The sequence below is a fragment of the Coturnix japonica genome, chromosome 5 (genome assembly GCF_001577835.2).
Source record: "Coturnix japonica isolate 7356 chromosome 5, Coturnix japonica 2.1, whole genome shotgun sequence".
NCBI lineage: Eukaryota > Metazoa > Chordata > Aves > Galliformes > Phasianidae > Coturnix > Coturnix japonica.
In genome coordinates, this window is record NC_029520.1 from 49,884,295 (window position 1) to 49,907,076 (window position 22,782).

Here is a 22,782-nt window from a genome sequence, read left to right on the forward strand (position 1 = left end):
AGGACCAGCCAAACACTGCACAAAAAGTGTGACTGACAAGGGTAAGAGTCAGCACCACAAGGGGATTGCTTGCTAATAGGAGTGAGGATAGCAAAGGAGCACCCCAATGAGAAAAGTCAACTAGCAAAGAGCAGATTTTTTACAAAGCTTAAGCTTTTGAATTCTAAATGCACACTAACTGAATATCCACTTGTTTAATCTCTGCAAAACACAACACTGAGATGTTCAGAGAGAGGGCAAGTAGCCACACACTACCAAGGTTAATGCAGAAGGGTGAAATATTCATTACTTGGATTTACCAACAAAGTTAAGAGGGGACTTGGAGAAAAGGTCGACACTTGGACAGAAGTCTGATTTCCCCAGAGCCAGCACTGCCATCTGACCACGTGTTTGTATGCCCAAAATACATTGGGCACCATGTAGAGTCAGTGATGGAGGTGGGTTGGTGGCAGATCTGCAGTGGGACCCCGCACCACCACTTGCTTGCCCTGAGCAGCAAACATTGCCTTCCTGAAAGAGAGACCTTGCAGCAAACTCAGGCTTACTCAGATAGCCTTAACTGAGGATCTGATCCTTGAAATTCTTTTCAACTGCATACTTTCAGCACACAGTGTAAACATCTGCCGCACCAAGAGCCATGGGAAACAGTTACTCGGTCTTCATACAAAATAATCCCTAACTGCGCAACTGCTCTGTGCCCAATCTGGATGACGCCCCTCTCCAAGAGCCCCAAATCTCATTTCACATTTAGCACCTTGGATTTGGAAAAATGCAGCCACTGGAGGAATTTCAGCTGCTGCAGAATCTCTCATCACAGCTCCCAGCCAGACTGCACCAGAGCAAATCCATTAGCAGCCTGCTGGCATCCATCAGGTTTTAGGAGGGTTTGAGACCCACTGGACAGCTTCTTTCCTAAGGCTAATGGGGAGGCAAACAAAAAACAACACACAGACCTGTTTCCTCCAACACACAGAAAACTCATTGCTGGCTTGGTTTTGCAGGACCATGTTATGCTGGGGAATAAAGGCAGAGGATATGGTAGTGATATCCCAATTCCACGTAGTGTGATTCCCCAGTTCCAAGGCACAACAGCTCACACCTTGCACAGAAGCTTGGTTCCAATCCACACACACTCAGCTGTGCAAAGTTTGGCCATTTGGTCTTGCTACTGAATCAGGGCATGATCCTGCTCCCATAGCCAGCATGCTTCACAGACAAACAACCACACAACTGGAGCAAACCAGGCTGCTCTCCTCTTCCACAGATGTTCACCAGCCCCTTTTCAACACTGCATCGACTTTGTCCTTGAAACCTGCTGCTACATATGAGCTCTGACTTGGGCTTACAAAGACGGTGAGGGAGCTTTTCTCAGAACAACACTTGCTCTTCAGAGATGCTCATTCCTGTTGGTGTCTTACTGAAATCTGAACGACAGACCAAAAGGCAGGATTTTATTCTGGGCTTTAAAGCAGGTAGTAACCAAGACAAGGTATTTTTGAGTTGCTTCCAGCTCAGGAGCTATTGAGGTTACTCATTTTCATTTATAAACAATTAAAAAAGGAAACACCTTACAGTGCAGGCTGAGTGGGCTGTGGGGTTATTAGCAACAAAGGCTAAAAATGGTTAGAGAAAGAATACGTTAGCTACCAGGCAAATAGCATTAAGCCTTGAGAACACTGATGAATATTCATTAACGTGATGGATAAAAATCAAAACACTGCTTCCTGGCAGGTCATGGGGAGTGCTGCAGACAACACAGACTGCCTTGTTGGAATGCAGACCAGATACACAGCCTCCTCTTTTCCCTGCAAATTGTACAGAAATTCATGGAGGAAAAAGAAAACCCAACTACTTGCAATCCAGCAGCTTGCACTAAGGAAAATGAAAGGGACCGGTTTCATGCAGCGTCACTCATTAAAAGTCCTGCTCCCACCTCCCATCTACACATTGGAGCACTAATTACATCAATAAATTCAAGTCAGATTGTGATCTAATGGTGCCTTCTGGCCTTTACTATTGAGCGGGCCAGAATAAATTAAATTTAATTGCCACTGTATATACTGAGCCAAGGAAGATAGGCTGGGAAGGGTCATGGAGGGAACTTCTCGCCAAACCCCCTAATCCCAAGCCAGGACTGATGGGGCTGAGTCATTTCCAAAGCTGCTTTGATTTTACAGAACAAGGGGTAGAAATGTGCATGGGATGAGCTCAGCTGGGACAAACCAGGAGCAGAGAACGCAGCATGGAGACCCGGTGTGTGACCTGGCTCTCACACATCGCATCTAGCCAAGGTCTTCTCTGCTGACTTGCGTCAGGTGGGCCCTTGTGTAGGTTTACAAAAGGTAAGCCTCATTTCTATTGCAAATCCACAAGTGATGGCCATCACTGTGGCTCAGGAGCTCCTAAGGACTTATACTACAGTAACATGGCAGAACAGGAGAAAGGATGGCCACCGCTCTCAGGCATGACTCTCCATCTCTCACCTGTGCACATTCTGAGTCATCTCAACTAGATCCTTTCCCATCAATGCAGTATGTGGGAATTAAAGAGCAGCTTTGCTTGTGAGCTCCCAGGGCTGACAGCAGTGCTTGCGTGCCACAGCTGAAGCTGGCTGTCTGCAAACTCCTGCCTTCCACGGGAACCACCCCATACATTCCTGCTGCCTGCTCGCTCAGTCACATATCCATGTCTGGTTTTGTTCCCCAGGGGAAGTCAGATGAGGATTGGGAATGATACGGATAGGACCTAATTAATTCCGAGACATTTGCTCTTGGCAAGCTGGACGAGATAAAGGGAATTTGTCTTCTCTGAGCTACAACGAACAACTCAAGCAGGAGGCAACACATGGTCCAGGACAAGAGCCACAGGACAGCAGAGGAGACCAGAAGGTGTCCGGTCCTTCAGCAGGTATTACCCAGGTGAAAATATAACACACTGCAAGGGAGCAGCTGCCAAAAGCTAAACTTGAAGCTGATGCTGGATAAGAGGAGATGTTTTGCTGCTACACAATAGAGATGATTCAAGCTGATTAAACTACTTCTTGAAATGAAGACATTGGGGTTGTAAGGCACTGATTACAATAAGAATCAGATCCATGGAGTCTCAAAGCAACCCAATAAAATGACAGCTTCAGAAGCATCTCTCTCTGATTTGTAGCATCCCCATTAAGTAGTCGCCTCTTATTTAGTAAAGTTAGGGGTCTCTGAACCTAAGGAGGCTGTCACAGGGTCTGCAACTGTCAGAGGTCCCAGCAAGGCTCCCTGCAGGTGGGCTGGGGGGCACTGCATCACCACAGCCCCATCCTGCAGCAACAGGGCAGATAAGGCAATGGCTTCCACCTGCCCTGTGCAGGTTTTCTGCTTGTGTTTGCTGCTCAGGACCCACATCCCTGAAGGACGAGGAGAGAGCAGGGCAGGGCACTTCCTGGCAGCTGGCACTTTATCCTGGTGAACCATGCCAAAACCCTGCACGAGTGATATGACGGCATTTCAACTGTGATAACAGCTTAGGGCAAGCAGGGCAGCAGGGTCATGTCCCTGGCTGCCACCCATCCCAGCCCTCCTCCTCTGACCCTTGTTTTGTCCCATTCCCCCCAGCAGTGGCCTTGTCCATTCCCCTGCACTGCCATGTTACCACTGAGTGGTACAAAGCAACGGAGAGGTGCTTTAATCTCAACACCTTCCCCTCCTGTCCGTGTTGCTCAGCTGGATTTTTGCAGCTTGTTCTAAAAAAGCCACAAGGGGTGAAATGAAGCTTTGGGTAGGAGTTAATCCAAGCAATCCGCACAGCCACTCCCTGCTTTGCCAAACAGCCATAAAACACAGATGAGGGAGGGTGCAGGGAGGCAATGCTCCTTTGGAAATACACTGCAAAACCAAATCAAATCAAAATTAGAAATAAAAGAGCAGCAGCAGCCCAGCTGGGATGGGACGACGCGTTCACATCTCCACAGCTCCTTGAAGCCCATGGTTGGGACCTGGCTCCCCAATGTGGGAGCCACCATAACCAACCAGGGACTCCACACAGGCTGCAGAGAAAGGATGCGGGGAGAAAAGTGAGCCCAAATTTGGCCCCACCCCCCTAAAAATAACCACCAACCCAACATCGCCCAGAGCAGTGCTTAAATGAAATCAGTCATTAGGAGAAAATTGGACCCTGGTGTCGCTTCCGCCTTTGCTTTAAGGAAAGGAGAGCAGCAATTACTGCTTACATATTCAGCAGCCTCCTTGGCAAGCTGAACTAGGCTGCATGGAGCAACGTGCCTGCGACTGATACCCCAGTGAACTGGTTTGGAGCCAGCACTGGTATTGCTGCGGTCTGCAACACGAAAATACACAGAGAGAGCACAAATGCATGCAAAGGAGCGTGCATGCTCCTCTTCACACCCGCCTCCAAACCCACACGGGAGCTAGGAGCTAAATCATCAAATATGAATATTAGCTTGTTGTTTTTCTGGCTCCTCTCCCATCCCCTCCCCAGACAAGAATACAAGATCCCGAGCAAGCTCTTTCCCAACAGGGAGCTTTATTTCAGCGTGTTTCACAAGGTGAAACTGTTTTTGTGCAAGTGTGGTGACACTCGCTGACCAGCTCCACCAAACCCTGACCCATTTCAGCATTTCTGCCATGCCAAGCTTTGCAGTTTCGATGCAATGTGGGATGCTCTGACATTTCTCCATTGATGCAAAGAAGCCTTGCTTGCTGCCAGAAGTCAGGAGGGTCCCCCAGGGCGTCCTCAACCCTGTACCACTTGTGACAGCACATCCAAAGCAGAAGTTAGGCACCTAGAACATTGCTCCTGTAGATTAACCCATCCCACTGCTAAGCAATGCAGCAGCCTTCAGGATCAAGCCTTTCCTTGGATGAGCAACTCAAGAAACAGGACAGCATCAGTGGGAGCCACCTCTGCTCCCTGCCCAGTGGACCACAACCCATCCCCAGGACACAGCCTGCCATTGCCCCAGTGCTTTCTATTAAAAGCAACCATGCAGACTCCTTGGCCACAAACTCCCACGCAGACCCCTTTCTCAGACATAAAGCTGTTTCCACGCACAGACCACATAGGAGACGAATGTTTATGTTTGGCTGAAATACGTGCGCATCGGCAGGACCGCAGTTTAGACGTTGGAGGAGGGAGAAAGAAAGGGGGGGAAAAAAAACCCAACAACCACAAAACATTTGGCCAAAAAGCCCTGAACCGTTTGATGATGGGCTTTTCCCATGAACCCACCTGTGAAAGGCAACGGGGCAGAGCTTGGGAGCTCCCCTAACCTATGATGCCACTGCAACACCTCTGGGAACCATACTGTATTGCTATTGTGGGCCAGCTGTGCATCAAGCACATGGGGACGTGGCCTTAACACCATGAGGGAACACCAGCTGCCAGCCTGACTCATGGCAAAAATCACAAGAGCTGTAATTCCCAGCACAAGCAAATCTCAAATTCTTCAGTTTCATAGATTTATATACATACATACAGCTGCCAAATCCTAAACTACCCCAGATCCTCCTCCCTGTTTCCAGAGATCCTCTTGTATTCCACAAACTAAAAAATAAAGGAGGGTTTTGCATCTCTGAATTTCACTCTTGCTGCACAACCCCAATGTGATAGCTGTGCCATGCCCTGATTTGGGCAGGAGCCTGCTGCATTGCACGCCCCATCCACCAGCACCGCTTAAATGACAGCACTCACATTAAACTGCTTTCTGTATTCTTCCCTCTTATTGTGGCACTCATCATAAAGCGAGATGTACCTCTGGGCCTGCTGTCTTGAGAGAAGATGTTTTATTCTGCTCCTGGCCAAGTGAGTTTGCAGAGGCATCTTGGAGGCTTGATGGTAAGATTCAGATTGCAGCATGAAATATTAAAGCAGTTTTTTCACTAAGCTGGTACACAGTTATGTACGGGGATTTATAATATGTCCAAAAAAAGCCTGCTTTATTCTGGCTGTACAATTTGACAAAGCTATTCACAGAAAAGAACAGCAGCTCCCATGCAAGCACTTGCCCAGCAACACAGCACAGATTGCAAGTCCTTTGTCCAGTACATGAGCAAGGGGATGGATCCTGGCTCTTGTGGGACCACCTCTGCCCTAGAGGCAAGGTTGGGTGCAAGGAGAAGACACAGCCCCTCACCCCACCACCAATGCAGGGATTGACGCTGCTCAGTGCACAGATGCATTCGACTGGGGAAGGTGCTTCATTTTGCTTCATTTTGGAGGATTAAAACCAAACCTTTGTTGAGACTTTCCCAGCCAACAAGACAGCACGCAGTGCAGCAACACCAACAGTTCATCATTAAAAGGTAAAATCTAACAGACAGTGAGCTCAGCATCGATTCCAGATCTCAGTGGATCACAGACCACCTCCCACTGAAGCGCCATCAGATCAGCTTGGGCAAATGCCACTTATTTCAGGAACAAGGACAACAGACAGGTAACCACAGACAAGACCCAGTTTGGGAACCTAAATAAATACATATGTACATTTCCTAATACTCACTAGGGTGCTAAGTGACCCAATTCTAGAGAGCACACATATGCCTTTTTCCAGCAGATGGGCAGATCTGTGGTCCTTCTTTTGCAGAAACAAACACTAAAACACATGGGTTGGTGGTGGGAGGAAGACATATTTTTCCCACTACAACTCCACGGAGTGTTCTGGGGCAAGAGGAAGCCTCACCTTCCTCCATCCCAGCTCCACTCTTAGCATGCAGCACTGCCACAAGCTGATATCCAGTCCTGTTCCATTTCCATCCCTGGTTTTGTTCAAATTGGGAAGAAATGCACACACTGAGCTAAAAACCACCACCACAAAGCTGACAACACACAGACACAAAGCCCACCTCAGTGTACCACAATTTCAGAAGCTTCCCAACACAGCAGGACTGCCTTCCAGCCAGCCAAAGCACTGCCACAAGGAAAGCTCCTATCTCAGTATTGCTCTGTTTACCCCAAAGGATGTGGATTTAAGTCGCTGCATTTCTGAGATCACTGCAGGCTCCAAGCACTTACTTTGATGATGCAAAGCTTTTGTCAATAAAAGCTCAGCAACCTGGCAAGCGGGGAGAGAGTGGAGCCACATTTCCCACTGTTGGTGGATATTTGTTTGCCAATTAGCCTTTTCCTGGAGAACAACAGCTCAATACAAGCTTTGCTTTATTTTAATTTCTCCCCTCACCCCTCCTCCACCCTCCTGCTTCTCCAACGAGTATCTGGACTCTGACTTTGATTTATCATATGCAAAGCCTCACTGCTGAACGTTCCATTTCACTGCTCCCCATTTCAGTGGTAATCCTCGGGGTGAGATGGGCTCTCCCGCTGTCTAACAGGGGAGGAAGGAAGGCAGGTTTTTCCTCTCTTAAGCTCTTTAATTAATCTGGCATTGCACACAGGGCTTTTGAAGCTGTTCAGCAGCAAACACCTGCAGTACAGCAGCTCAGCGACGTCTGGGGCCACCACCACGGCATGGAATCAAGGAGCTACCAGCTGAATCCCCAATGGCCAATCTAGGGTCATGTTTGGGGATTTTCGGATTATCCATGCTTAAGGTAAGGCTACTAGAGCTGCTGGTATTTACACAACTTGTGCTGCGAAGCAAGCTTGTGTTTATTCTTTCAAAATGGAACTGGTTGAAGCTGCCATAAACAGGAGACCATACTGAAAGGGGCCCTGAAGGGCAGATCTCTGAGTAGATTATTAAACTCATGGTCCAGAAAGTGCCCAAAGCCAACAAAACAGATTCACTGGGTCTATCAATAGCCCTACATGCCACAAGCCATGTGAAATGCTTATTTCCCTTTAAAGACTTTAAAACACTGATATTAATCCAGAATGATTTTTGCACCCCAAGTATGAATCTGGGGTTGAGAATTCCTTGATAAAAATGTCTGATAGCAGAAATTCCCCACCGGCAACTCACAGCACAAATACCTCCCACTGCTTCAGCACACAAAGGCTGGGAAATATACGTGAACTCACATCGACACGACGTGATGCTGCACAACTGCACCAAGATGGCTCGGGGAAATGAGAAGAGCTCCAGCACTGCGTCTGATCCTCACCAGGCTGGTAAAAGCAGCAGTTTTTATCACATTACACTGAAAGACTGTTTGCATTGGAACATAAGAAAAAAATAAAAGCAGGCAACCATAGCGGACAGATCTAATTGGAAGGCTTGGGTGTATTTTTTCAGCTCAACATGATATAGATGACAGCAAAACCTCTGCTATGAAGAGGATGGATGCAGGCTTCCCATTAGGGATGCTCAAGTCCGCTTCCTTATAATTCAGCACTGGCCCAATCAAGGCACACCACATTCATTGCCTGTCCTCCCACTGACTGGGAAGTGCAAAGGCTCGCTTTGAGTCTGGCCAAACCATCTGCTGCCAGGGATGGGTTGAGAACTGGCCCTTCCTTAACACAGCATACAGAGAAAATCCCAAGGGAATGCATTTAAAAAATCGATATTGGCCATTTAGGTGCTTAATCCAGGAAAGTATCAGCATCAGCAGCATCGATATAAACCAAATTTAAGCACAGCAAGTACACACACAGGCTTTGTTTTCTTGTGCATTGATTGAGCCTAATCTGTCTTTTCCCTCAACATTTTCAAGTCCAAATGGAGTATTAGTAGCACTGCTGATGCTTCAGGCACCCTGTCTGCCTCATCTCTAGAGCCTCTTTGATGCAGTGCTGCTGTTTAAAAACCAATCCTCTTCCCTCCATGATCAAATACTCCCAGTAAGGAAACCCCCTGTGAAGGTGCAAAATCACAGTGACAGCAGCCATCTCCCCACCAAAGTGACATAGAAAAGTGTTGGGTTTGTTTTTGCAGGTATGGGGTTGCACTCACTGTAAGTCACAATACTAAAGTTCCCATTCCCTGTTGATGTTTACATAACGATCTTCCTTTTCATTAAAACTGGGAAACAAGCAGCCTTACAATTACAGGGAAATGCTTGAAAAAGTGACCCAAGGGTACCCTAAGAGGCTCAGACACTCCAGGAGAAGATAAAATTAAAAGCTTCAAACACAGTTATCTCATCTTTTGAAGATAAGATAGCAGAATTTGGCGTTCCTCTGTTTGGGACCTGCCACCCCACAAGCACAGACACCTCCCCAGCCATGGCTACAGGCACAAGAAAGCCACAACATCACTGGTTTCTACAGGGATACAGCACTGAGCTCTGCCCTCCCCCATCACCCAGTCTCCAGCTCTATGGAGACCCCTCAACATCACCACTTTGTTCACCTCCACACCTCCTCAAACCACTCCTGAACGCTCTTTGCCTTTTCCAAACTCCTAGTGCAGATACCTTAACACTTGGGATGGGAGGCCAACACTTCTCTCCATCAACACCAGCTCAATCAGCTCACAACCCAAGGCAACAAAGCCTTCAGCTACGGTGTCCCTGTTCATCGCAGGGAGCTGGACCAGAGGTTCTTTAAAGGTCCCTTCCAACTCAATTCTATGATTCTATGATTCTCTGTGAGGGTTTCCAAGCCCTGGTGGCAGAGGAGGCCTTCACTTCTGCCCCCATCCAGCCTCGTGCTGCTACTGGTGATCAGCAGTTTGGGGACATTCCCTGAAAGCTGACCTCCCCTCTTGGCTTCAGGGTGACTTACTGACTGCTCCGCAGTGTAAAAAGTGAAAAAGACACCCCAAAACACTCCTTACATATTTCTTTAGCAGCACTTGCAGAGAGGCCCATCACCAAGTTTCTGGCTGCAGCTTTCCATTGGCCCCAAGACAACACAGAGCCCAGCAGGTCTAACTCAGCCTGAAACCCAGCAAACTAAGTTTTATTCCTCGATTTTGTGCTTCATCATACACACGAAAGGAGGGTCAGGAGCCGGCCAAGCAAACGCCGCAAGCAGGGAGAGCGGCATTCACTCAGCTCACAAAGCGGTTAATGGCCGTAATAATAATAAGAAATAAATAAATAAAGCAGCAAAGCGAGCGGAGACGCTGACTTCTGGCTCGGGGGCTGCAATGGAGCCAGATCATCTGTGCTCGGATGCCCACCAGTAACGTTTTCAACACTCAAGACATGAGATGGAGGTGCCACAAGGGTTGGCTGGGGGATGTTGCTCAAGGCCTGGCTCCCACTACCAGGCCGTGCCACAGTGCCCCATGGGGGGAGCAACCCCTCATCACCAGAAGCACACCAACACCTCATAAACCAGATGCCAGTAGTCCTACCAACATGTCACATGGGTGAGGAATGCATGCTATGCAAATCCAGCCTGAGACTGTTCCCTGTCTAATCTAGCTTTAGATTCAAATACTTATTACCACGGTGTCTAATTGGGTAACACATAACAGCAGGTTTTAGTTTGGGCTCCCAGTCCTTTGTCTCTCTTCTTATTAGGGAAAATAAGGCACCATATTTAAAACGGAAACAGAATAAACATAAAAATATATCGACATCTACCAGTAACAACCAAGCAGATACACAAACATTTGGCACCTGGTGGGGGAAGCAGCACCATGAATATCAGAACTAACAAAGAGGAGGTTTGTGCCGGTGAACCTATGCCATATAAACTATATTTATATTAAGGCTGCAAGATGAACTTAGATTTATTAGACAGCAGAGAATACACGTGGGCAAGCATTTTCCCCCTGCAACACCTATGTGCCTGTGCAGAGTCCTGCAGCGTGGGCTCTCTGGTGTAATGTAGTGCATTAAACCCAACTAAAGCACTCTTTATGGCTTGGGTGTTCATAACATTTATGCTTGTTCCCTGGCGTCTAGTACAGACTGAGTTTTCATTGCATCCCTTCCCTTAATAGAAACCTCCACAACACCCTTCTAACACGATGACTGCTTTGACAAAACTTGTAGCAGCTCCCCATATTGGAGATGAAAATCAGCCTGGAAGGAAGGGCAAAATCAGCCGATGGAGTTAACAAATTGTCAGAGGAGGGGGAGGAGGCACAGATCTACAGAGCAACATCAAGGCTTCCTTTCATTAGGAAACTATTAAAAACCATAGGTTAACTTTAAAAGATGCACGTTATTACTGTGAAAAGCAAGGCAGCTGACACTCTACCTCTCAGGCACATGTGCTCCATGCTTCGTAACCCACTGATAGAACATTCTAATGCTTTGGAAAGAGAAGAAAAACAAGTCCAAAGGAATATAAGGCTGCAGCTTGGAGTGTTTTCTCAAGCCTTTTCAGAGACCAAGCTGGATGGTGAGGGCTGACAGGGCTGTCCCTCTCACTCTGTGTCTCATCACCTCCTCCAGCTCACAGCAGCAGATCTGGGGGACTTTTCCTCCATGCTCCTGCAGCTGAGGTGACAGCAGGGAAGGTTAGATGTGGTGGAAAGATCTCTTTATCCATGGCACAGAGGGAAGAAAGTCTTTGCCAGAGTCTCCATCCAAGGATATGGATGGAGGTGCTAGTAAGGATTCCTTCCCAAATGAACCAGAGAAATATATTTGCTTGGCCTTAGGGCCTGAGCACCCCAACAAAGTCATACTCATTTGTGAGCCTAAAAAGAAAGCTAACATTCCCATATTGGCAGTCCTTATCACTTCTCAGACCAACTCCTTCCCCAAGATAACTGCCTCAGAGAGGGTCCTTCATCCCACTACAGCACAGGAAACCATGGACAGTCCACATACATATACATTTCCAAGGGGAAAAAAACCACTGTTCAAAGCCTCCAGTGCTGCATTTTTGATCACTGACTGTGACACTGTGGATAACACACATGTTACATGCACACATTGCTCACAGAGAAACAGAACGGCAACCTATTATATGTAAAAATAATTTAATGAATAAGTATATTTAGATTTATAACCCCACAGCAGCTTTATTTATAGGGATGCCAATCACTTTTACACAGATATAAAACAGGCTGGCAGAATGCCTTCCTCTATATCCAGAAACCCATCTGTAACAAATCTAAGCCGTGATATCTCTGCATACATTTGGCCAAACAATAACGCTGCCTGCCATCTTGACATCAAATGTGCAGATGGGCTGGGGGAGCTCTCCAAACCTACCACACAGCCATAGATGGACGCTTTTCGCTTTTACCTATTATAAACCAGTTGGAGAAAGTAGGAGATGAAAGAAAACCAGTCCCCATCTGGGCTGTGAGAATGCTAATATTAATGCAGTGCCAACTGGAGAGCAAGCCAGCCTCCAGCTGGGGACAGGTGAACAGCCTTCAAAACCTCTCACCAGTGAAACTGGAAGCAATTCCAAACGAGACCCACTGGAGCTTTGCAGCACCTCTGAAAGGTGAGGGGTTAAGCTAGGGCTCTTCTGTACAGCCTTCTCAATCCACACATGAGAAACAAAGCTAGGACCGAGGATGCAGGAGAAATTAATTGGAAGTCATCACTTGGCTCTCAGTCTCAAAGCACACAAGACTTCTGCTACTCTACCACCACTGCCCAGCATCTTGCAGCTTCATCTCCAGCCTGCAGACATCAAGGAGAGAAGTTGCTATTTACTTCTATGGGCTTAGCATTGCAGATAGCTGAGGATGCAAGCTCAGCACAACCAGCTACCTGTGCTGTCAGATGGGTTTGGGGGATTTGGTTCTTTTCATCATCTGGAGAAGAGCTTTCATTCTGAAAATACAAGTCTACCTCACAAGAAACAAAGCAAAACCATACTGCATCCCAGCAGGGCTTCTGGGGTCTGGTTATCTCAGGCACTGGGTGACATGGGGACAACTCCACATCAGACACAGGCTGTGGGTAAAAGCACCCTCATCCATACAAGTCACCCCACTCTGGCAAATGCCAAGGCTGAAAATGTTACTCTGGAATATCACTTTGAGTGGCTCCGGGCACAAACCCAGCATTCATTTGCAACACTTATTCAGCAAATGATTTGAATAAACTGAGAAGGGCTCTCACACAGCCTGACAGCATTATTTGATAGATTTCTCTCCCTGCTCCTTACATTATTTATGAGAAAACAACTCTCAACAAATGTGATCGCCTTCCAGTTCAGTGAGTAGATTTACCTGTCCCTGCCCCGGGGACAAAGCAACACCTCACGGTCCATTCTGTCCTTATTCCACTGCAGTGTTATGCTCCAAACTGTTTACAGGCTGGCATTCGCTCTGATTCATGCTCGGAAATAAATATGTCTAAAAAAGTAATTGATGGCAAGGAAAAACAGAAACACAACAGCAGTTTTCTCACTCTCACAAAGCAAAAGCAAGGGAAAACAACCAGATATGGAGCCACGGCATCCTCAGTTCAAATGTTTTCCAAAACATTTCCAAATGTTTTCCAAAATTTCCAGTTGAAGCTTTTCACAGCCAAGATGCAACACCATCAGAGCCTGGGGCGACGTTTGCAGCTCAGGATGTATTTCAGCACAGTGCTGCAGTGCTTCGGGGCCATGCACTGGGATGGCTGGCAATGCCTTTCTGGCAACACACTCGCCAAAAAACACTCAAAACTCTTGTGTAGAAAACACAAGGCTGTGTTGGATGGGATCCCAGGAAACCTGATCTAGTGCCTGATTTAGTGGCTGGCAATCCTGCCTGCAGCAGGGGAGCTGGAACTAGATGATCTTTAAGGTCCTTTCCAACCTGAAGAGTGAGCAAAGCCTCAAAATGGTGGTAAGGTAACACTTTGCTATAGAAAGGGAAAGGGGAACTTCACAGAAACCAAGACAAAGGGTAACTGTACATTTAAAAGTGCAGGGAAAGGGGGAATTGCAGACACTTAGTCAAAATAAAGCCAGAGAAGAGGGCAAGCGGCATATAAAGCAGGTAATGATTTATTCCAGCGAGTTGCGCAGGGCGCCGGGATGCAAGGCGGGGATAGCTCCTCCAAACACTTGCACAACCGTAAAAGAGAAAGAGTGTAGTTACAGAATAGGTTAACTAATACATCAATCGCAAGAGTAGTCTCACTCCTCCAGTTGAATTAACATATATCATGGATAACATTCCTATGGCCCGCCGTTGCCCAGACGCGGACCCCATTCTCAATCCCCGCTGACCCATTCCGCGACCCATTGCCGAGTTTGGGGTGAATCTTCTTCTGTTTCTTCTTGGGTTATCCTGCTGTTTTGTTCTCCCATGCTCGGCATCAATCTGCCCGGGGGGGGGGGGGTCTATCCTTCTTGTAAGAGGTCCTCCGGACAGTTTCTATCCTATCTTTATTGCCTCTTCTCTGGCTTAATTAGTGACTAAGTGATCCTGCATCACCTCTCCCTGCACTTTTAAATGTACAGTTAACCGTTGTCTTGGTTTCTGTAAAGTTCCACCTTTCCCTTCCCTATAGCAAAGTGTTACATTACCACCATTTTGACGCGCTTTGCTCACTCCTCAATTCCCTCCCTTTCTTAATCTAGCAGGCTTTACCTGCTAGATTCTTAATGGGTCGTCAAAAATAGGCCGCTCTCTACTTTTGTCTCAAGCTCATGTTCTCCTATCCAAACCTCGGTATCCTTCCCAGTACCTTGGTACAGACACAAAGAGACAGTAACAACACCAAGTAAAACACACCAAAGAGAACAAAAAAAACTAGCAAGGTGGACCAGGCTAAGAAAGCTGTTTTAAGTCATCTAGAATTATGGCAAACTAGTAAGTCTTATCCCGCATGATCCAGAGAAAGCCATTCCCCAATCAGTGTTATGCCTGCCTACTTCACGTTGCATACAACTTGGATAAAGGGGATACCTCCTCTTGGACTGCCCATCAAGCATCTGCAGCAGCCATCCTCATTGTTTCTAAGGTTAAAGAAACTTTTCATACAGTGGTACCCCCCTTTGTCTTGGGAGTCTGTGAACTCAATCCCTCCGCCCGTATGTTGCCCCTGGAAACGGCCCTCTCCCATGAAGCCCACTTGTGCACCTGTTTCCTGGTCTGTCTGGGACTGTACTTTGTAGTTGTGGTTGCTCAAATAACTTCTCTATCCTTCCCTATACCAATTTCATAAGAATATCTAAAGGCATAATTAATGTGTCCATTTGGGCAATGCACACATCTGTCAGCTTGCTACTCTTCTTTACTTAAATCATTAAATTGGACTCCTGTTCCTCTTTTGAATTTTTACAGCTTGTTGACTTGCGCTCAGGAGATTTTAAGTTTTACCGCTGCCTGATTGAACTCTTCAACTGCCTTTCTGCCACCTGATCTATCATCTTATTTTCGGTTTCCTGTACAAGTGTTACCATTTCGATGTCTTTTACAACAATAATAACCATTGTAGGATTTAAATCAGGCCTGTTTTTCTTGGCTGTGAGCCCATCCTTGCTCTTTTCAGATGGTTAACTATGAGCGTGTGGCCACATCATTTAGCATCTGTGCCATATGAAATTAAAGCCTCTTGTCAAAGGGCAGTTATTTCACGCCTTCTCGAGGGGAAGTCCCCCACAGCTGGTGGCTGATGCTTCAATTACCTGCCAGTCAGCTAAGGCAGTTACGTGGCATGTCCTGCCTTACAGTCTCCTTGTCTCATAAACACGCCAAGTTGTGGTAACCAGGCGTCTTTCTGCATCTTCTAAGGGTTCGTCCTTCAGGTTCGACTGACCGGCACTGGAATGTCGCAGCTTCCAGTTGATTTCAAAGCAGTCATGTACATAAGTGGTTCTCCGCGGAGTTCCGTAAGGAAAGATACTGCGGTTGACAACTATTAGTCACAATTATTTCTCACACATCACCTGCCTGCTACCAGGATGCCTCGGGTATTTCAGGAAATCTTTGGTTGGTGAGAGCCAATGGAACTAATGCCCTCCCTTTTGCCTCCCAATATAGTAAACACTGTATGAGATATTAAAACTGGTGTCCGTTTGGCCAGTCGTAGATTTATACGGGCTTGCTTCGAACTATTTGAGCACACAGGTGCAGCCACTGCCCTCAGGCACCCCCTTACTCACTTCAAGCTGTTTGAAGGTTTACCATCAGTCCGTAGCTGTGTTATCCATGGTCAGCCACCCTGACTGTTCATCTTCCTGGGCACGTATCGGCAGTTCCTTGAACAGTTGCAACTCAGGGGCGTTAGCAGATGGCTTCTTTTTCGGCAGTTCCTTAAGGTCCAAAAGTCCAGCTGTAAATTCTGAGTTATTTGTGCATTTCTTAAACCAAGAAACTCAGCAAACTACTCCAGTAACTATTGTACACATACTCATTTGTCATCGCGTGGCGCAATCCACATGCTGTCCAGTAAACGTTCCACCCTAGGATGGAGGATCCCAGGTCTCAGGCCTCATGAGTTGAACCAGTATCTCAAAAAATCATTAAGCCCTGTTCTCACGAAAAACAAAAAAAACCTGGTAACACTGTCCAGGAGTTAAATGAGTCTTCTTCTCCCTCTATTTAGGGTTTTCCTATTCAAAAGGCAAATAAACCTTAGGCTTCCCTGGTCTAAGCCAAACCAGGCAGAAGAGACATCTCCTCAAGATCCCAGAGGTAAACATCCACCTATAATTCCTTACTTGGTTGCATAACGTGCGATGCGATTTATCCATCACTGAAGTGTATCCCATATCAACAATTCTACTTACTTGTCCTCAATGTTCTCTACCAAACTACCGACAATTTTAAGCAAATTGGCAAAACTGGAGTTTTTGTACTTGGATTCCCAATTCAATTCAGTAATTTCAAACTCAAAAAAAATTATTCTATTGAATTTCTTTATCCCTTCTACAGTTAATATCCTCAAAGGGCATCACTTACCTGAGTGGGTGAGCCTCTGCTTTTAACTTAATTTTCACTGGCCTGATGCCCCACCCCTAAAGTGTGTCTTTAATTAGAGATTGCATGTGGGTCCTGGGGGTAAACTGTTTTTTCCCAGTTGTGTGTTAATAGTCAGACTACTAATTCTTAATCAGCCCATATTGTTTGACCCTTAGCTCAGTTTATTAAATTTCTTGCAGCGGCTAACTGACAAGGATACTAAGAATTCTGATATTCCTACTAATGTTTTCTTAGCTTATATATTAATTAATTCCAAAGTAAAAGCCTTATTTCTTGTGGGCAGTAGCACGCTACTAATGTTACAAAACCATCTATGGCGTAGTAAGAAGCCCCATAATCATCCAGAAATGGAACTACTCTTATCCTTGTTCTTTAGCGCGTTTCCATCGGTGTATCTGCTAGGCCGTAAACTCTTTCCAAGTTCTCATTGTTCGAGTTCTGGCAATCAGAACAATTCCTTCTCACCAGCTTGCGTCGGATTTATCCTACCAGTGTCCCACTGCAGTTTTGCGTACACTGCTTTCATTCCAGCGGAGCAGAAGCGCCTGCCCTGGGCCTCTTCAAGCCTCCCTCCCCTTTCCTCGTGGGGGATCTTGGGTCCTATGGCCCTACTCTTAGACCACAACAGTAACAGCTGTTATTATTATCAATTCCTCTGAACATCTCTGAATTCTTCAATCAGCGTTTGTTCTGTTCTTGTTTCTGTTGTTGTTTGTTTGTTGTTTCTTCTTTTGTGACTCCTCTCTTCAGACTGCATCCCTGTTCTTTATCTTTGCCCTTCCTCAACCTGCCGTCCTTCCCAAACATTTTCGTTTTCCAAACTCTAATCATTACAATTTCCACCTCCTCTCCAGTAGCCATCCAGTGCTGCCAGATTTCAAATTTCCCAATCTCTGCACAATGAAGGCTATCTTCAACTTCCAGTGCCCTGCTCCTCCTCCCACCTTCCCTTTGCTGTTTACAGCAGGCAGTCTCTACACCTGGCTCCCTCTCCCACTCTGAGGCTTCTGATTGCAGTGGGAACGGTGCGGCGGGGGTTGTTCTCATTCCAGCACCAGATAGAATCACTTTCTCTCTTAACCCTTTTTCCTCTGTACACTATCATCACTAATTTGTACCTCCATTTACCTTCCACGTACTCAACGATTAACTTCCGTAATCGACATAACAACTACACTTTCTATCATACCAGCAAAACAGTTCTTGTCCCATTTCCCTTCAAAACCCACAAATCAAACAACACAGTTCTTCAGTTTCCATAAACACTCTTACTACCTTATAACTTTCCCTTAGCAATCCATATCGTTCAGTTTATACACCTCTCACCACAGAGCCATCACTGACTGACCCACCTCCTTACACCTCTTCGCAGGCAGAACACAGTATCACATAAATGGCTTGATACTCATACCACACAGACATCCCTCTCTATGTTCATTGTCCCTGTCCTCTAGCTTATACATCAACCACCACTGATTACAATATTTAATCAGAATTTTTTCAGCTCAGGGTTCCTCCTGGTTCCCCAGCGATATCTCCCGCCAATGTGCCAGTATACACCGTCAGGGGTGAGCGCGCAGGGACCTCTTTGCCTCTGTGATTTTCCCATCGTAACTTAATATAAACCACCGTATTCTTTTATAAGTAAAACCACTTTCTGACAACAGCATTGTTATGACTTAGACCACATACTTGTACAACAACCAGTAAAAAATTAATCAATCAAAAAAACATATATTAAACAAAGACAAACAAGTATTGGAGACAACTTTCGCTTCGTCCTCCCGGGCAGTTTCCCTCGCGGGAGGACGGAACTGCGGGTCGGGACTCCACACTCGCCCCGCAGCTGTGCTGCGTCTCACTCAACACCACACTCACAACGACAATTCAAGCACAATTACAATATATCATTTGTTAAAGCTTAACCAAAGAGTTAAGAACAGCCGTGCTAGTTGTTGACTTAGGTCACCTATATAGACAGCGCTGTATGATACCAATTATCCAGGATTACCCAATCACCCTGTACCAGAGAGGCAGACAAGCTCTGCCCAATTAGCAATCACCTGAATGTGAGCAATAGCTCTTTTACCATGCGTACCACTTACTCGGCCCCTTTGTAGGCATTCCCTAGGGAGTCCTAAACCCAGCCGGCAACCTAACCTAACCCGTGAGCTCACATCCCTGGGGGGAGCACGCCGACTCCACTGTGCCCTGCGTTAGGACGTCTCCTCACGACTTACGCGGTCCCCCATTTCACATACCTGGTTCCGCGCGATAGATGGTTCTTGTCTCGCTCCTGTAGTGATCAGGTGAGGAAGGGGAGTCCTTCCGAGAAATCTCGGGGCATGCCAAAGGCATCCCCTCTCTCAGCTGGTCCCACAGCCAAGCAGAGATTGTTCCATCTGGGTCACCAAAATTGACATGCAGAATCAGACTCTATAACCAGAGATAGGTTATAAAGCAAGTATGTTATTCCAGCGTTGCGCAGCGCCGGGTGCAAGGGGATAGCTCCTCCAAACTTGCACACCGTAAAGGAGAAAAGTGTGTTAACAGATATAGGTTAAGCTAATACATAATCAATAGTCTCCTCCTCAGTTTGATACATATTCATTACATTCCCTATGGCCCCGTTCCCCGCGACCCCATTCCCTCATTTCCCCTGACCCCATTCCCCGCCGACCTTGCCGATGTTTGGGGTGAAATTTTCTTTTCTGTTTTCTTCTTGGTGTTCTGCTGTTATTGTTTCCCCATGTCGGCATCATCTTGCCCGGGGGGGGGGGATCTAATCCTTCTTGTCAGAGGTCTCCGGACATGTTTTCTTCTATCTTTTATTGCCCTCTTCTTCTGGCTTATTATTTTGACTAAGTGTCTGCAATTCCCCCCTTTCCCTGCCACTTTTAAATGTACAGTTACCTTTGTCTTGGTTTCTGTTGAAGTTCCCCTTTCCCTTCTATAGCAAAGTGTTACCATTACCACCATTTTGAGGCTTTGCTCACTCTTCAGGTTGGAAAGGACCTTGAAAGATCATGTAGTTCCAGCTCCCCTGCTGCAGGCAGGATCGCCAGCCACTAAAATCGGGCACTAGATCAGGTTTCCTGGCACCCCATCCAACTCAGCCTTGTGTTTTCTACACAAGAGTTTGAGGTGTTTTTTCGATGTGCGAGTGTGTATGCCAGAAAGCGCATTGCCAGCCATCCCAGTGCCATGGCCCCGAAGCACTGCAGCACTGTGCTGAAATACATCCTGAGCTGCAAACGTCGCCCCAGGCTCTGATGGTGTTGCATCTTGGCTGTGAAAAGCTTTAACTGGAAATTTTGGAAAACATTTGGAAATGTTTTGGAAAACATTTGAACTGAGGATGCCGTGGCTCCATATCTGGTTGTTTTCCCTTGCTTTTGCTTTGTGAGAGTGAGAAAACTGCTGTTGTGTTTCTGTTTTTCCTTGCCATCAATTACTTTTTTTAGACATATTTATCCGAGCATGAATCAGAGCGAATGCCAGCCTGTAAACAGTTTGGAGCATAACACTGCAGTGGAATAAGGACAGAATGGACCGTGAGGTGTTGCTTTGTCCCCGCGGGCAGGGGACAGGTAAATCTACTCACTGAACTGGAAGGCGATCACATTTGTTGAGAGTTGTTTCTCATAAATAATGTAAGGAGCAGGGAGAGAAATCTATCAAATAATGCTGTCAGGCTGGTGTGAGAGCCCTTCTCAGTTTATTCAAATCATTTGCTGAATAAGTGTTGCAAATGAAATGCTGGGTTTGTGCCGGAGCCACTCAAAGTGATATTCCAGAGTAACATTTTCAGCCTTGGCATTTGCCAGAGTGGGGTGACTTGTATGGATGAGGGTGCTTTTACCCACAGCCTGTGTCTGATGTGGAGTTGTCCCCATGTCACCAGTGCCTGAGATAACCAGACCCCAGAAGCCCTGCTGGGATGCAGTATGGTTTGCTTTGTTTCTTGTGAGGTAGACTTGTATTTTCAGAATGAAAGCTCTTCTCCAGATGAGAAAAGAACCAAATCCCCAACCCATCTGACAGCACAGGTAGCTGGTTGTGCTGAGCTTGCATCCTCAGCTATCTGCAATGCTAAGCCCATAGAAGTAAATAGCAACTTCTCTCCTTGATCGTCTGCAGGCTGGAGATTCCGAAGCTGCAAGATGCTGGGCAGTGGTGGTAGAGTAGCAGAAGTCTTGTGTGCTTTGAGACTGAGAGCCAAGTGATGACTTCCAATTAATTCTGCTGCATCCCCGGTCCTAGCTTTGTTTCTCATGTGTGGATTGAGAAGGCTTGTAAGAAAGCCCTAGCTTAACCCCTACCTTTCAGAGGTGCTGCAAAGCTCCAGTGGGTCTCGTTTGGATTGCTTCCAGTTTCACTGGTGAGAGGTTTTGAAGGCTGTACAACTGTCCCCAGCTGGCGGCTGGCTTGCCTCTCCAGTTGGCACTGCATTAATATTAGCATTCTCACAGCCCAGATGGGGACTGGTTTTCTTTCATCTCCTACTTTCTCCAACTGGTTTATAATAGGTAAAAGCGAAAAGCGTCCATTCTATGGCTGTGTAGGTTTGGGAGAGCTCCCCCAGCCCATCTGCACATTTGATGTCAAGATGGCAGGCCAGCGTTTTGTTTGGCCAAATGTATGCAGAGATATCACGGGCTTAGATTGTTACAGATGGGTTCTGGATATAGAGGAAGGCCATTCTGCCAGCCTGTTATTATATCTGTGTAAAAGTGATTGGCATCCCTATAAATAAAGCTGCTGTGGGGTTATAAATCTAAATATACTTATTCATAAATTATTTTTACATATAATAGTTGCCGTTCTGTTTCTCTGTGAGCAATGTGTGCATGTAACATGTGTGTTATCCACAGTGTCACAGTCAGTGATCAAAAATGCAGCACTGGAGGCTTTGAACAGTGGTTTTTTTTTCCCCTTGGAAAATGTATATGTATGTGGACTGTCCATGGTTTTCCTGTGCTGTAGTGGGATGAAGGGACCCTCTCTGAGGCCAGTTATCTTGGGAAGGAGTTGGGTCTGAGAAGGTGATAAGGACTGCCAATATGGGAATGTTAGCTTTTCTTTTAGGCTACACAAAATGAGTATACTATTTGTTGGGGTGCTCAGGCCCTAAGGCCAAGCAAATATATCTCTCTTCGGTCATTTGGGAAGGAATCCTTACTAGCACCTCCATCATATCCTTAGGATGGAGACTCTGGCAAAGACTTTCTTCCCCCTCGTGCCAGGATAAAGAGATCTTTCCACCACATCTAACCTTCCCTGCTGTCACACTCAGCTGCAGGAGCATGGAGGAAAAGTCCCCAGATCTGCTGCTGTGAAGCTGGAGGAGGTGATGAGACACAGAGTGAGAGGGACAGCCCTGTCAGCCCTCACCATCCAGCTTGGTTCTCTGAAAAGGCTTGAGAAAACACTCCAAGCTGCAGCCTTATATTCCTTTGGACTTGTTTTTCTTCTCTTTCCAAAGCATTAGAATGTTCTATCAGTGGTGGTACGAACATGGAGCACATGTGCCTGAGAGGTGATGTGTCAGCTGCCTATGCTTTTCACAGTAATAACGTGCATACTTTTAAAGTTAACATATGTTTTAATAGTTTCCTATATGAAAGGAAGCCTTGATGTTGCTTCGTAGATCTGGTGCCTCCTCCCCCTCCTCTGACAATTTGTTAACATCCATCGGCTGATTTTGCCCTTTCCTTCCAGGCTTGATTTTCATCTCCAATATGGGGAGCTGCTACAAGTTTTGTCAAAGCAGTCATCGTGTTAGAAGGGTGTTGTGGAGGTTTCTATTAAGGGAAGGGATGCAATGAAAACTCAGTCTGTACTAGACGCCCGGAGAACAAGCATAAATTGTTATGAAACACCCAAGCCATTAAAGAGTGCTTTAGTTGGGTTTAATGCGACTACATTACACCAGAGCAGCCACGCTGCAGGACTCTGCACAGGCAATAGGTGTTGCAGGGGGAAAATGCTTGCCCACGTGTATTCTCTGCTGTCTAATAAAATCTAAGTTCATCTTGCAAGCCTTAAATATAATATATTGTTTAATATTGGCATAGGTTCACCCAACTGCG

The 22,782-nt window shown here is 46.4% G+C and overlaps 1 protein-coding gene across 1 annotated transcript in view; it reads right to left on the reverse strand.

Annotated features, from left to right (window-relative positions):
- DAAM1 (dishevelled associated activator of morphogenesis 1) overlaps positions 1–22,782 on the reverse strand; it is an 87,562-nt gene that overhangs the window by 48,014 nt on the left and 16,766 nt on the right. The window lies entirely within an intron of this gene.